This window comes from Schistocerca gregaria, chromosome 1 (assembly GCF_023897955.1).
Source record: "Schistocerca gregaria isolate iqSchGreg1 chromosome 1, iqSchGreg1.2, whole genome shotgun sequence".
Classification (NCBI taxonomy): Eukaryota; Metazoa; Arthropoda; class Insecta; order Orthoptera; family Acrididae; genus Schistocerca; species Schistocerca gregaria.
In genome coordinates, this window is record NC_064920.1 from 9,086,758 (window position 1) to 9,100,706 (window position 13,949).

General features: G+C 42.3%; 1 protein-coding gene across 14 annotated transcripts in view; it reads left to right on the forward strand.

Moving 5' to 3' along the window:
* Window positions 1–13,949, forward strand: part of LOC126320910 (tight junction protein ZO-1) — an 839,027-nt gene that overhangs the window by 653,599 nt on the left and 171,479 nt on the right. The window lies entirely within an intron of this gene.

Below are 13,949 nucleotides of genomic sequence, written 5' to 3' on the forward strand. Positions count from 1 at the left end.
ATTTATTTATGTATTTTAAAATTTAAAATCAGAGAAGAGAATTGTTTAGACATGAGAGGTATCAGTCTATTAATTTCACTTTTTGCTACATTTTTCTCACTTATTTAAAATTCCTCCTTATCCAGGCAGCAAAGTTTTATATCTTACCACATTTATTTTCCAGTATCTTATTCTTCTGTGTTCTTTTGTTAACTCGTCAGACATTGAAGGAAAATTGTTCATTGCCTCTTCAGTGGTGATAACAGTTTTCTAATAAATTTAGTAATGCAGATGTGGAAGGCTACAAATTGGTTTCTGAGAAAGTTGTGAGTGGCTGAGAGCACCGAATGGATGACAGCAAGAACGGTATGAAAATCTAAAAGAAGGAAATGAGAGTAGTACAAAACATGGAAACCAAGAATTGTTAGTAGTGTATGAGCAAAACCACAATATGAATTCAGGGAAACAACTGAGAGCAAGCAGGTAGTGACTATATGCAAAAATTACTGTCAGTGATTTGTAAGCTTCAGATATACTGACACAACACAGATCAGGGAAATGTGTGCACTTTTCTCCTTCCTAAAGCCACCAGAGGATCGTGCCATCTTATGCAAAGTCTCTGCTGTCTGCAGTGTGGCCGTGAAATTGAGCAACTCACATTGATGTTGGTGCATTCATTTTGATAAGGAAATGAGAATGTGGCAACAGTACTAAATACCTCCCCCCCCCCCCCCCCCCCCCTTAACAGACGTGGAGAGTCCAAAATGTTCTGCCTGCCAGGGAGAGGGGGAGCGCTGTACTTGTAGCCCTGTCTGTGGCTCCAGTTGCAACTCAAAATCTGGGATTTCTATTCCCATGGTGTTGTGGCCATGTGCTGATGGTCTATTTGTTGCTGTGATTGCTGCCAAGGCACTGAGACTGATTGCAGTGTCAGTGAAAGTGACCCGACCTTGATGAGTTGTCAATCCTATGCCGTTCCTATTGCCATTAGTGACGACATTGGCCCTGATTGTAATGTGATAATAGCTCAGTGACTGTGGTAAGGTGTGAACCTAGGAGCACTTGCAGTCTGTGGGGAATGCTTAAAAGCTTGGTCATCGAAAGTTATGGGGCCGGAAGCCCCTGTTGTGGCTTGAGGAGTGGGGATATTTTCTGTGTGGTTACAGTGGTGGCTGATTCCAGAGACTTCGGATCATTTGGCACCCTTTACTATGGCTGAGAATAATGGCCAGTGCCTGATAGAACTTCTGGCTGAATGTGTGACCCCACACATTGACACTCTGCTTGTAGCCGGATGTGAAACTTGGGCTCAGAGAGTCATGCTTCAGATTGTGGCAGATCTGAGAGTGTGTGCGGCCAGTGGCTTTGCAGTACCTCAGCCGGGCTGTGTCAATTGGTGTGGACAGGCATGTGGCAAAAAACTTTGCTAGGGATTCTTGAGCACTGACAGTGCTTTCCACATTTGCATCTGGAAGGTTTTGACCATACACTCTGCTGCCAAGTTTGATGCCGTGTATAAAGAGGATGTGGTCAGGCACCATATTCCATTGCATCGGCAGAATACCTCAGAGTCTGTTGAAATGAACTGGAGTCTGTTGTGAAATAATAAAGTGTGAGGTATTCCATCCATGGCAAAAAAGATAACTAGTGCTCTGATTGTAGAGTGTGCAGTTGTAGAAGTGACTTGCTCCACAAACGAAAATTAGGGATTGCATTCCCCCTCTAAAGGGACAGCAGAATCAGTGTGCAACCTCTCCGAAGGGTGCTCAGGCTGGTGCCAGGAGAGGGGGAGGAAGCTTTTTGCTGCGGATGCTCGATTGCATGTGTAAGTGTGTCATACAATGTGTGCTCAATTGTGCTGCCTACCCTGGCCAGTAAATGTGGGAGCAAGCTAAGGGTTTCGTCTTCGATACCCTCGATGTGGCAACTGAAGGATATGGATATGGAATTTCAGCATCCTCTGTAGGAAACAATGCTACTCCTGAAGAATTGTTAAGCCTCTGTTTCACAGCAATATGATTTTGCGTTACTAAGACTGAATCTTAATCACAAACAATGGAAAATCCTGGATGGAATGTAACTATATTGAAAAGGAAAGTTGCTACTCGTCACATAGTGGAGATGCTGAGTCGCAGATCGGTACAACAAGAAGACTGTCATGAATAAAGCTTCGGCCACTGAGATCTTCGCCAACAATAGACGTATACACACGCGCGCGCGCTCGCACACACACACACACACACACACACACACACACACACACACACACACACGCGCGCGCGCGCAGACACAACTCAGGCACATGACTGCAGTCTTAGGCAACTGAAACCACATTGCAAGCAGTGCATGATGGGAGTGGTGACTGGCTACTTAATATTGTTAAGTCTGAACCTTTTCAGAGACACACTGACCATTAGTTCTGCACCACTGCCATCATGGCTGTACACATGCTGCGTAATAGCCACTATTTTGGAAGCTGTGATTGGGAAATCTTGCAGGGTGGAGCACAATCTGGTGTTGAGCAATACATACTGCTTCCTTGCAGTCAAATTTAATGTTGGGGAAATGGGGAGGCATGATAATGAGTTATGCATTGGCATTTTTGCAGTGGGATGAAAATGAATGTCATAATGATAATTGCTCAGGGGTAAAGCCCAACATTGCATTGGCCGTGCCATTCTGTGTGGAAGGTGATTTGAGGGGTTTATATGGAAAAGTGTGGACTTTTTTAATACCATATGCATTTGCCAACACCTCCTTCTCCATTTGTGAATAATTTTGCTGTGCTTGTGAGAGTGTTGTAGATGCAGAATCTATTGGGTGCTCTGTGCCATCAGCATTCTTAATCATGGGATGACTCCAGTCTCGTACGCTGATGCGTTGGTTGCAAGGATCATCAGAACCTTCTCGTGTGTGACCTTCACTAATTGCAGGTCTGACTTCTGTGCTTTTCTTCTTCTTTTTTTTCCAATTGGAAGTATGCTGTGTACCAGTCATGAGACCAAATGAATGGAATGCTTTTTTCCTCAAGTGGTTCAATGACTGTATGAGATGAGCTCCTTGGGGAATGAATTATGCATAGCAGTTCACTCCCCAGAAAAGATTGCAGTTGCTTTAAGTATTATGGAACTAGTAGCGTTTTGATAGCATCAATGTGCTCTGCTATCAGCATGCTTCCTTTGCTGCTTAACATATGCACCAAATACTGATGATGCAAAGAACTCGTGTTTCTCCAGGTCATAGTGGAGCCAATTGGTCTAACAATCATTGAAACATTGTTTGCAAGTTTTTCATTTGTTCTGCTGTGGTAGCTGCCACCGTCCAGATAGTTAACACACTTTGGAGTAACCTGAGTTAATTGCTCTGGATATCTTTGGAAAATTTCTGGTGTTGAGATGACCCCAAATTATAATATTTTGTATTGATGCATTCCAAGAAGCATGTTTATTACCAAGATTTTATGTTTGTCTGCATCTAGATGCAGCTGCAAGTATGCATGCTTCAAGCCAATCTTTGGAAAATGTTTTGCTTAAACATTCCTCAGGCTGAGGGATTGGTTAAATGTGAATCTCACTTTGTGGATTAATCATGGAGCTTAATCATGGAATTAAAATCACCGCTAATTCTGATGGACGGGCTTGCTTTCTTTACAGTGACCATGGGAGTTATCCACTGACTATTTGAAATTGGTGCAATTACCCTCTGTTTTTTGTAATCATGCTGATTTCCCCTTCACTGCAACTCATATTGCATGATAAAATTTAGGTGCTGCAAACTACTTAAGTGAAATGTGAGCTTCAAAGTCTTTGGCCCAACCAAACATTCATTGTAATTAATGTTGATAATTCACTAATCATGATTCTAAATCCTTGAATGGTACCAAGCTTGACATCTGGTTCACATCATCCAAATGTAGTGAAAATGTGTAAACCAAAAATGTTTACAAGCAACAGCAAAGTTATAGCCAACAGAGTGACTTGGCATTCCATGTTGTCATACAGGGTGACAGTTGTTGAAATATATGAAAAAGACATAAAGTTAGAATCAACGGCATGCACGCAATTTATTCAACATATAAACATCACTACAGATATTTGGATTTAGGTTATGACATGTTTGTTACGCCTGCCATACTTGGCAATGGTGTGGCACAGATGAATAGCAAAATTCTGCGTGCCCCGCTGAAGTGTAGGAATATTGATGCTGTCGATGACCTCCTGAATGGCTTGTTTTTAGCTCAGCAATGGGTTTGGTGTTATTGGTGTACACCTTCTCTTTAATATAGCCCCACAAAATGTAGTCACATGTGTTCATATCCAGAGAATATGGCAGCCAGTTGATTCCCGTGCCAGTGTCCTCTGGGTACCCCAGAGCCAGAAAGCCGCCCCAAAGTGCTCTAGGACATCAAATACTCTCCTGCTCTGTCGTGCATGAACCACTACTTGTCGAAATCAGGGTAACTTTGGATAATGGAGATAAAGTCAGATTAAAACTGTGTGCCCGACCGAGACTCGAACTCGGGACCTTTGCCTTTCGCGGGCAAGTGCTCTACCATCTGAGCTACCGAAGCACGACTCACGCCCAGTACTCACAGCTTTACTTCTGCCAGTATCCGTCTCCTGCCTTCCAAGCTTTACAGAAGCTCTCCTGCAAACCTTGCAGAACTAGCACTCCTGAAAGAAAGGATATTGCGGAGACATGGCTTAGCCACAGCCTGGGGGATGTTTCCAGAATGAGATTTTTCACTCTGCAGCGGAGTGTGCGCTGATATGAAACTTCCTGCCAGATTAAAACTGTGTGCCCGACCGAGACTCGAACGCCTTTCTTTCAGGAGTGCTAGTTCTGCAAGGTTTGCAGGAGAGCTTCTGTAAAGCTTGGAAGGTAGGAGACGGATACTGGCAGAAGTAAAGCTGTGAGTACCGGGCGTGAGTCGTGCTTCGCTAGCTCAGATGGTAGAGCACTTGCCCGCGAAAGGCAAAGGTCCCGAGTTCAAGTCTCGGTTGGGCACACAGTTTTAATCTGCCAGGAAGTTTCATATCAGCGCACACGCCGCTGCAGAGTGAAAATCTCATTTTCGAGATAAAGTCACCTTCCAAAACCCTCATGTACTGTCCAGTAGTCACCATGCCATCAAGGAATATTGCACCAATTATTCCGTGACTGGACATTACACACCACACAGCCATGCATTGAGAATGAAGAAACTTCTTGATCGCAAAACATGGATTCTCAGTCCCCTAAATATGCCAACATTGCTTGTTCACAAACCCATCCAAATGAAAGTGGGCTTTGTCGGTAAACCAAACTATATTCACATCAAAGTTCCATTCTCAACTCTGTGGAAAATAGTGTTGACGAAACACAATTGCTGTTCCATGGACCTAGGGCTTAATGGCTGATGGGTTTGAATTTTGTATGGGAAGAGATGCAGGTCTTCAATAACAATTTGTCACAGTGTCTCCCAGTTGATTCCCAGATGTTGTGCAGCTCATCTCATTGATTTCCTGGGGCTGGTATGAAACACAGTGCATGTCTTCTTGCTGTTTTCAGGTGTTTTAACCCTTTTTGAATGACTGACATTACCAACACTGTCATCACAAACACTTCCCATTCTCTCAGACTTGCAGATCAAATTCTTGATTGTTAGCACACTTGGACTTACTATCTTCAGCTTGAACTCAGTTGCAAACTTCCTTGGAGCTGCACTGTTGAGTTGTTATTGCTCGCATAGCAGGCCTTCACAAATACTAGATGCACAGGCAAACCATTCAGAAGTTACAATGATTTTATTTCATATACTTCAATAATTGTCACCCTGTATTTTGCCCGTACAGTAGTTTGCCCTCTCAAGGGAATCTTTTGCTTGATATACGAAATAACCTGCTTCTGTGACAGCTGCAGACATGTGGAACCCAAATGCTGATAGATTTTCTGGTTAGTCGAAAAACCTGCTGCTCATGTGACAACCTGGAATCAGGTTGTAGTACTGTTGGTATTCAACTCAATCAGGAGTTTATTTGGCACTTGGCCAGGTTCTGGCAACACTGGAATTAAAGTGAAAATCAACACTAAGTCAGGTTCTGCCGCCTATAGTGTATTATTTATCTATTTATTACCCAGTTGGAGATGTGTTACCTGATGTTTTAAAAGAAGATCATACATCTTATAGTTTTTGTTTTACATTTTTTTGCAGTTTTATTTTCTTTTGTTTTTATTTACAACTTTTCCAAAGATCAATACCTTTCAAAATAACAATAATTTAAGGTTGAAATATAAATAAAGCTTTGTTGTGTTTTGTGAGGAATATAAAAAGATGATAGGATATAGGAGAGATTTGTTAGTGCCATCACCGATTGTGAGTGATGGTGAATGCCTCAGAATGGTTTCTTCGAGCTGTTGACCTCAAGGCACCCCACCCCAAAAAATAAATAAATAAAAATATATATGTGAGTTCGTTAGTTGTAGAAATTGCTAATCCTATGAATTACTAACCTTATGTATTAAGTGCTAATCTATATACAGAATTTGCTGATTTCTTGGCTATTTGCCAGCACCTTATGTTTATTTACTTTCACATCTCATCTTCCTTCTCTGTTCCACTTCACTGTCACTGTTTCTGCTACTATTGTTGGTATTGCTGTCCACCTTCTGGAAATTGCTCTAATGTTGCATGTAGGCATTTCTTCTGTGTTGTTTCTGCAGGTTCTCATCATGTGTTGTTGTTTGTTGTCATGTGTTGTATGTTTGTCAATGCAATTAAGTGTACCCACTGTTCTTCATCCCTTTTTGCTGTAAATATATGTGTGTTTGTTTCTGTGTAGTCAAAGTGTAGTGTATTATGTCTGTTGTTCACATATTGCTGCAGAAGAAGACAGTGTGTTATGGGGAACCTTCTTCCCCGCATGTGCATGTAGGTGTCTGCCTCAGACTCACGAGGCAGACTCCGTGCCCGGTTAAGAAATGTACCATACCGCGGCTGGGATCGATATGTCTCATTCTCAACTGTTCCCTTATGTCAGGGAGGAAGTCTGTGTCTCATATCACTTACATCCCACTCACCTTGCCATGTATCCAAATGCCAACTTTTAAGGTGACGCGTCATCTGTATCGGTACACCAGTTATTGCATGTACATTATCTAGTCTCTACATCTTTAACTAGTGCCTTGCAGCTCTGTATTTGATCGTGATATCTATGGGCATATTCCGAGCACTACTCACAGTACATCCATGGAGGTAGTGCCGAAGGCTCCAGACAGCCTTAGTAGGACACTTCTCTACCTTCATGTGACTGATGCTTTGTTGATGACTGTGTGTGCACACGTGCTAGCTGTGAAGCTAATTACTGATTCAAAGAGTGCATAGTGATATGCCCGTATGACTGGTAAAAGTAGCTGTACTGTTTTGAATTTAGCTTCTCCAGTTTATTTAGTATTTTTTCTGCTTTGTCTGTTGTTATCCTTACGTGTTCGTGGAAATTCAATTTCTCATCTGTGTGTACCCCATGATAGTGTGTAACATGTGCTCATTTGATGCTTGTTTCCATAATTTTAGCTGAAGAATTCCTTTGGAGTGATCCTTTCAGTAATGTGTGTGTTGTTTTGTTTTTGGCGATCCTGATTTTGTTATTGTGACACCGTTCTGTAATTCTTTGTAGATGGCTTTCTCTTCTAGTTGGGCTCTGTTGTTTGCAGTGACTACTACTAATAGGTCATCTGCATAGGAGACAATTCCATCTAGCCTGTCATCCCCATCTAGAAGTTGCAGGAAGTGTTTGATTGTTATGTCCCAGAAGATGGGACTGCAGATTGACCCTTGAGGACAGCCTTTGGTAATTCTTTTAATTGCTTTCCGGCTATCCATCTGCTATTTGACTACTTGGTCTTTACAGTAGTTTAGGAAACTGTTGTACAGTGATTGTAGTACCTTCACATGTCTTAGCCTTTAAAACATTGCGGGCCACCAGAGAATATCGAATGTTCCGGCAATGTCAATCATTATTGCAATGGTGTATTTCTGTGTTGTAGTATAAATTATGTGAAGGACCTGGTTTATGGCATCATCTAGATTTGCCTGTTCTGAAGCTGAACTGTTGTTGGCTCATACCACTGAGAGCTCTGTGTTTGCAAGCAGTTACACAGTGGTTTCTCCTGAAACTTTGCTCAGATGTTTATAAGGCAAATTGGCCTGTAAGTCTTTGGATCTGAAGGATCTTAATAATGACTGCTTTTGAGGTTTTTCATACTGTAGGTTTCCTGCCCAGCCATAATGCATCATTCAGTAACGTTGTTAGGAACGGAGTGATCTGTGGTGCTAGTTATTGCAATGTATCTGAATGGATACCATCTGGTCCTGGTGCTTTCTTGTTTTTGAGCTCTGAGATTGGTAGCACAACCTCTTATTGTGCAAAAGGACAGGCGACAGTTGTGGTGTTGTATAGTGTGTGTAGGTTTTCTCATAATGGTGTATGATATGTTGTTGTTGTTGTTGTTGTTGTAGTCTTCAGTCCTGAGACTGGTTTGATGCAGCTCTCCATGCTACTCTATCCTGTGCAAGCTTATTCATCTCCCAGTACCTACTGCAACCTACATCCTTCTGAATCTGCGTAGTGTATTCATCTCTGGGTCTCCCTTACGATTTTTACCCTCCACGCTACCCTCCCCTTGATGCCTCAGAACATGTCCTACCAACCGATCCCTTCTTCTAGTCAAGTTGTGCCATAAACTCCTCTTCTCCCCAATTCTATTCAATACCTCCTCATTAGTTATGTGATCTACCCATCTAATCTTCAGCATTCTTCTGTAGCACCACATTTCGAAAGCTTCTATTCTCTTCTTGTCCAAACTATTTATCGTCCATGTTTCACTTCCATACATGACTACACTCCATACAAATACTTTCAGAAAAGACTTTCTGACAATTAAATCTATACTCGATGTTAACAAACTTCTCTTCTTCAGAAACGCTTTCCTTGCCATTGCCAGTCTACATTTTATATCCTCTCTACTTCGACCATGATCAGTTATTTTGCTCCCCAAATAGCAAAACTCCTTTACTACTTTAAGTGTCTCATTTCCTAATCTAATTCCCTCAGCATCACCCGACTTAATTTGACTACATTCCATTATCCTCGTTTTGCCTTTGTTGATGTTCATCTTATATCCTCGTTTCAAGACACTGTCCATTCCATTCAACTGCTCTTCCAAGTCATTTGCTGTCTCTGACAGAATTACAATGTAATCGGCGAACCTCAAAGTTTTTATTTCTTCTCCATGGATTTTAATACCTACTCCAAATTTTTCTTTTGTTTCCTTTACTGCTTGCTCAATATACAGATTGAATAACATCGGGGAGAGGCTACAACCCTGTCTTACTCCCTTCCCAACCACTGCTTCCCTTTCATGTTGTTCAACTCTTATAACTGGCATCTGGTTTCTGTACAAATTGTAAATAGCCTTTCGCTCGCTGTATTTTACCCCTGCCACCTTCAGAATTTGAAAGAGAGTGTTCCAGTCAACATTGTCAAAAGCTTTCTCTAAGTCTACAAATGGTAGAAACGTAGGCTTGCCCTTCCTTAATCTAGCTTCTAAGATAAGTCGTAAGGTCAGTATTGCCTCACGTGTTCCTGTATTTCTACGGAATCCAAACTGATCTTCCCCGAGGTCGGCTTATACTAGTTTTTCCATTCGTCTGTAAAGAATTTGTTTTAGTATTTTGCAGCTGTGGCTTATTAGACTGATAGTTCGGTAATTTTCACATCTGTCAACACCTGCTTTCTTTGGGATTGGAATTATTATATTCTTTTTGAGGTCTGAGGGTATTTCGCCTGTCTCATACATCTTGCTCACCAGATGGTACAGTTTTGTCAGGACTGGCTCTCCCAAGGGTGTCAGTAGTTCCAATGGAATGTTGTCTACTCTGGGGGCCTTGTTTCGACTCAGGTCTTTCAGTGCTCTGTCAAACTCTTCACGCAGTATCGTATCTTCATTTCATCTTCATCTACATCCTCTTCCATTTCCATAATATTGTCCTCAAGTACATTGCCCTTGTATAGACCCTCTGTACACTCCTTCCACCTTTCTGCTTTCCCTTCTTTGCTTAGAACTGGGTTTCCATCTGAGATCTTGATCTTCATACAAGTGGTTCTCTTATCTCCAAAGGTCTCTTTAATTTTCCTATAGGCAGTATCTATCTTACCCCTAGTGAGATAAGCCTCTACATCCTTACATTTGTCCTCTAGCCATCCCTGCTTAGCCATTTTGCACTTTCTGTCGAACTCACTTTTGAGATGTTTGTATTCCTTTTTGCCTGCTTCATTTATTGCATTTGTATGATATGGTGTGCCTGTATTGATGACTTCATCAGTGAGTAGTTTATACAGCAGAAGCTCTGCTGTATTGTCATCGTACCATGATTTCTGCCTTAGCGTTTCCAGAACTAGTGAGGTTTTCTTATCTTCTCTGTCAGTACCTAGTATTTCCCTTTAACATAATTTTTGTTTGTATGTGGCATCTTGTTTTGTGTACAGGGAGTTCATTGTCCAAGTTATTGGTGAACTTTTTGTCTTCTGTGCCATTGGTATTGGTGTGTTGTGAGAATCTTGTATTACCAGTGTTAGCTGCTTGTGCGCTTTGTAATTGATCCCTCCACTAATGTTTTGTGGATTGTATTGTTGGATACATTAATTTGTTCCATTCTGCATTGTGAGGCAATAAGTGTCTGGTGCTTGATTTGGTCGTTGTGTTCTGAGTGTGAGTTCTTGTGTATGTTATGACATTGTTGTCCCTACTCATTATATTGTTGTGTATGGCCCAGTTTGTTACGGGTGACGTTGCTGCATTATTTTGTGGTGTAATGAACCCTGCATATGTTGGTATAGGTCCCTCAGTGTTAATTACATGTAATTGTGTTTCTTGTATTACGTCGGTGATTATGCGTCGTCTTTCATCTGGTATGTCTGAGTTCCAGAGGGTCATTCTGTAATTCATGTCAGCACTTATCACTAATTTTTGCCTCTGGCATACATTGTTAGCTTTCTGATGTGGTCTGCGTATGGTTGTACTTGATCGTTGTATTGGGTGTACATGGATGTCCATGTAACGTTCCCATTAGTTATCTCTGTGGTAACTAAATGTTGGTTGCATAACTGTATAACCTTAATTATGTTATAAGTTCTATTTTTAAATTACTACTGCAGCCTTACAGTCATTGCTGCCTGTTATTGTGGTAGCTTGTTTTGGTAGACAGATTAGTTGTGCCCACCTCTATTATAAGGTTCTTGTAAGCACATGATGTCTCCTGGAAGCCTTGTGCTATTTTAGAGATTTCTGCACTGTCATACTGTTTTTTAAAGCCATATAGATACAAAGTATACACGTTCACTGTATATTCATGTTTATAAATAGAATTATAGTTTGAATGGTGGTTTGTATTCCGTTCAATACCTCCATACTTCATATAGGTGTGTGAAGGCTGTGGTAATGATTTGATGAGTAACAAAAAGATTTAAAATATAATGTTGTATTTTTATTATAATAAGCAATGTATGTATTACGTATTTCCTGTAGTATATAAAATACTGTAACAACTTAGGTTAAAGACTGACAAGTCACCAATGTTCCCAGCCGAATGATTGTATAAAAACATGTTATGTGGCAATAAAGTATCTTCTCTTATCTAGCTTAGCTTGTAAATCGCCTGACTGGTTTTACAGGTAGCCCTGCCTTTGATGGGATAGGTGATGTTAGTGACCGGGCTGAAGCAGGTGGTGGTAGGAGGATGTATGGGACTGGTCTTGCATCTTGGTCTATTACAGGGGTATGAGCCATGAGGTAAGGGATTGGGAGCAGGGGTTGTGTAAAGATGGACGAGTATATTGTGCAGGTTCGGTGGACGGCAGAATACCATGGTAGGAGGGGTGGGAAGGATAGTGGGTAGGACATTTCTCATTTCAGAGCACAACGAGAGGTAATCAAAACCCTGGCGGAGAATGTAATTCAGTTGCTCCAGTTCCAGATGGTAGTGAGTTACGAGGGGAATGGTCCTCTATGGCCAGACTGTGGGACTTTGGGAAGTGGTGGGAGACTGGAAAGATAAGGCACGGGAGATTTGTGTTTGTACAAGGATGGGAGGATAATTACGATCAGTGAAGGCTTCAGTGAGACCTTCAGTATATTTTGAGAGGGACTGCTCGTCACTGCAGATGCTACGACCATGGGTGGCTAGGCTGTACAATAGGGACTTCTTGGTATGGAATGGGTGGTAGCTGTTGAAGTGGAGGTATTGCTGGTGGTTAGTAGGTTTGATATGGACGGAGGTACTGATGTGGCCATCTCTGAGTAAGAGGTCAGCATCTAGGTAGCTGGCTTGTTGAGTTGAGTAGGACCAGGTGAAGCAAATGGGGAAGAAGTTGTTGAGGTTCTCGAGGAATGTGAACAAGGTGTCCTCACCTTCAATCCAGATAGCAAAGATGTCCTCAATGAATCTGAACTAGGTGAGGGGTTTAGGGTTCTGGGTTTTTACGAAGGATTCCTCTAGATGCCCCATGAATAAGTTAGCATAGTATGGTGCCATGCGGGTGACCATAGCCGTACCACAGATTTGTTTGTAGCTAATGCCTTCAAAGGAGAAGTAATTGTGGGTGAGGATATAGTTGGTCATGGAGACTAGGAAGGAGGTTGTTGGTCTGGAATCCATAGGGCATCTGGAAAGGTAGTGTTCAATAGCAGTAAGGCCATGGGCATTAGGAATGTTAGTGTACAGGGAGGGGTTATCAATAGTAATGGGCAGGGCACCATGTGGTAAAGGGACAGGAAGTGTGGAGAGTCGGTCGAGGAAATGGTTGCTATCTTTTATATAGGAGAATACGTTCCGGGTAATAGGTTCAAGGTGTTGGTCTATGAGAGCAGAGATTCTCTCAGTGGGGACACAGTGACCAGCCACAATGGGGCGTCCTGGGTGGTTGGGTTTATGGACTTTAGGAAGCATGTAGAAGGTGGGAATGCGGGGAGTGGTAGGGGTAAGTAGAGAGATGGACTCTGGGGAGAGGTTCTGGGATGGGCCTAAGGACTGTGACTGGAGATCCTGCTGGATTACTGGAATGAGGTCACTGTGGCATGGTTTGTAGGTGAAGTATCTGAGAGCTGGCGGAGTCCTTTTGCCACATAATTCTTGCTGTTCAAAACAACGGTGGTAGACCCTTTGTCTGCAGGTAGGATTATAAGGTCAGGACCAGTTTTTAGTTGGTGGAATGCAGTTATTTCTGTGGATGTGAGGTTAGTTTGCATGTTGAGGGATTTGGGGAATGATGGTGAGGCAAGGTTTGCGGTTAAGGAATTCTGGAAAGTTAACAGGGGTTGGGTTGGTTTGGAGGCAGTGGGGGTGGATCACGGTTGGATGGAGGAGTGAACTGAGTTAGGCAAGGTTCAATATTGGTCTTTGGTTGAGTCTGATTGGTCAGGTTGGTGGCGAAAAAGTGTTTCCACTCTAGAGACCGGGAGAAGGAGAGAAGGTCTTTAACTAGTCCTGCATGGTTGAATTTGGGAGTGGGACAAAAAGTGAGGCCTTTGGAAAGGACTGATATTTCTGTGGGATTAAGGCTTCTGGAGCAAAGGTTCATAACTGTGTGGTGGGTCTGTTTCGGTTCATGGTTCTGTGTGGTGGTGGGAGGGAGTTTTGGACGGTGGAGTTCGTGTAGTAGGTCTGCGAGACAGGGTTTGTCAGCTGTGAGGGGGTGTGGAGGAGGCTTGGAGTTTGTTGTAGAAGTGGTGGACAGTGGTACTCTGAGGTAGGAATAGAAAGTGAGTAGGATGGAGAGCTTTTTGAGGTGGCATTCTATACATTGCTCAAGTTCCTGCAGGGCAAGAGTTTCAATGTGTGTTATGGGTTCCAGGAATTTGGGATTACATAGCAGGAGAATTTTGCAGATTGAGAGAAGGTACTGCAAGGAGGATTGATATGGTTTTGCAGGACT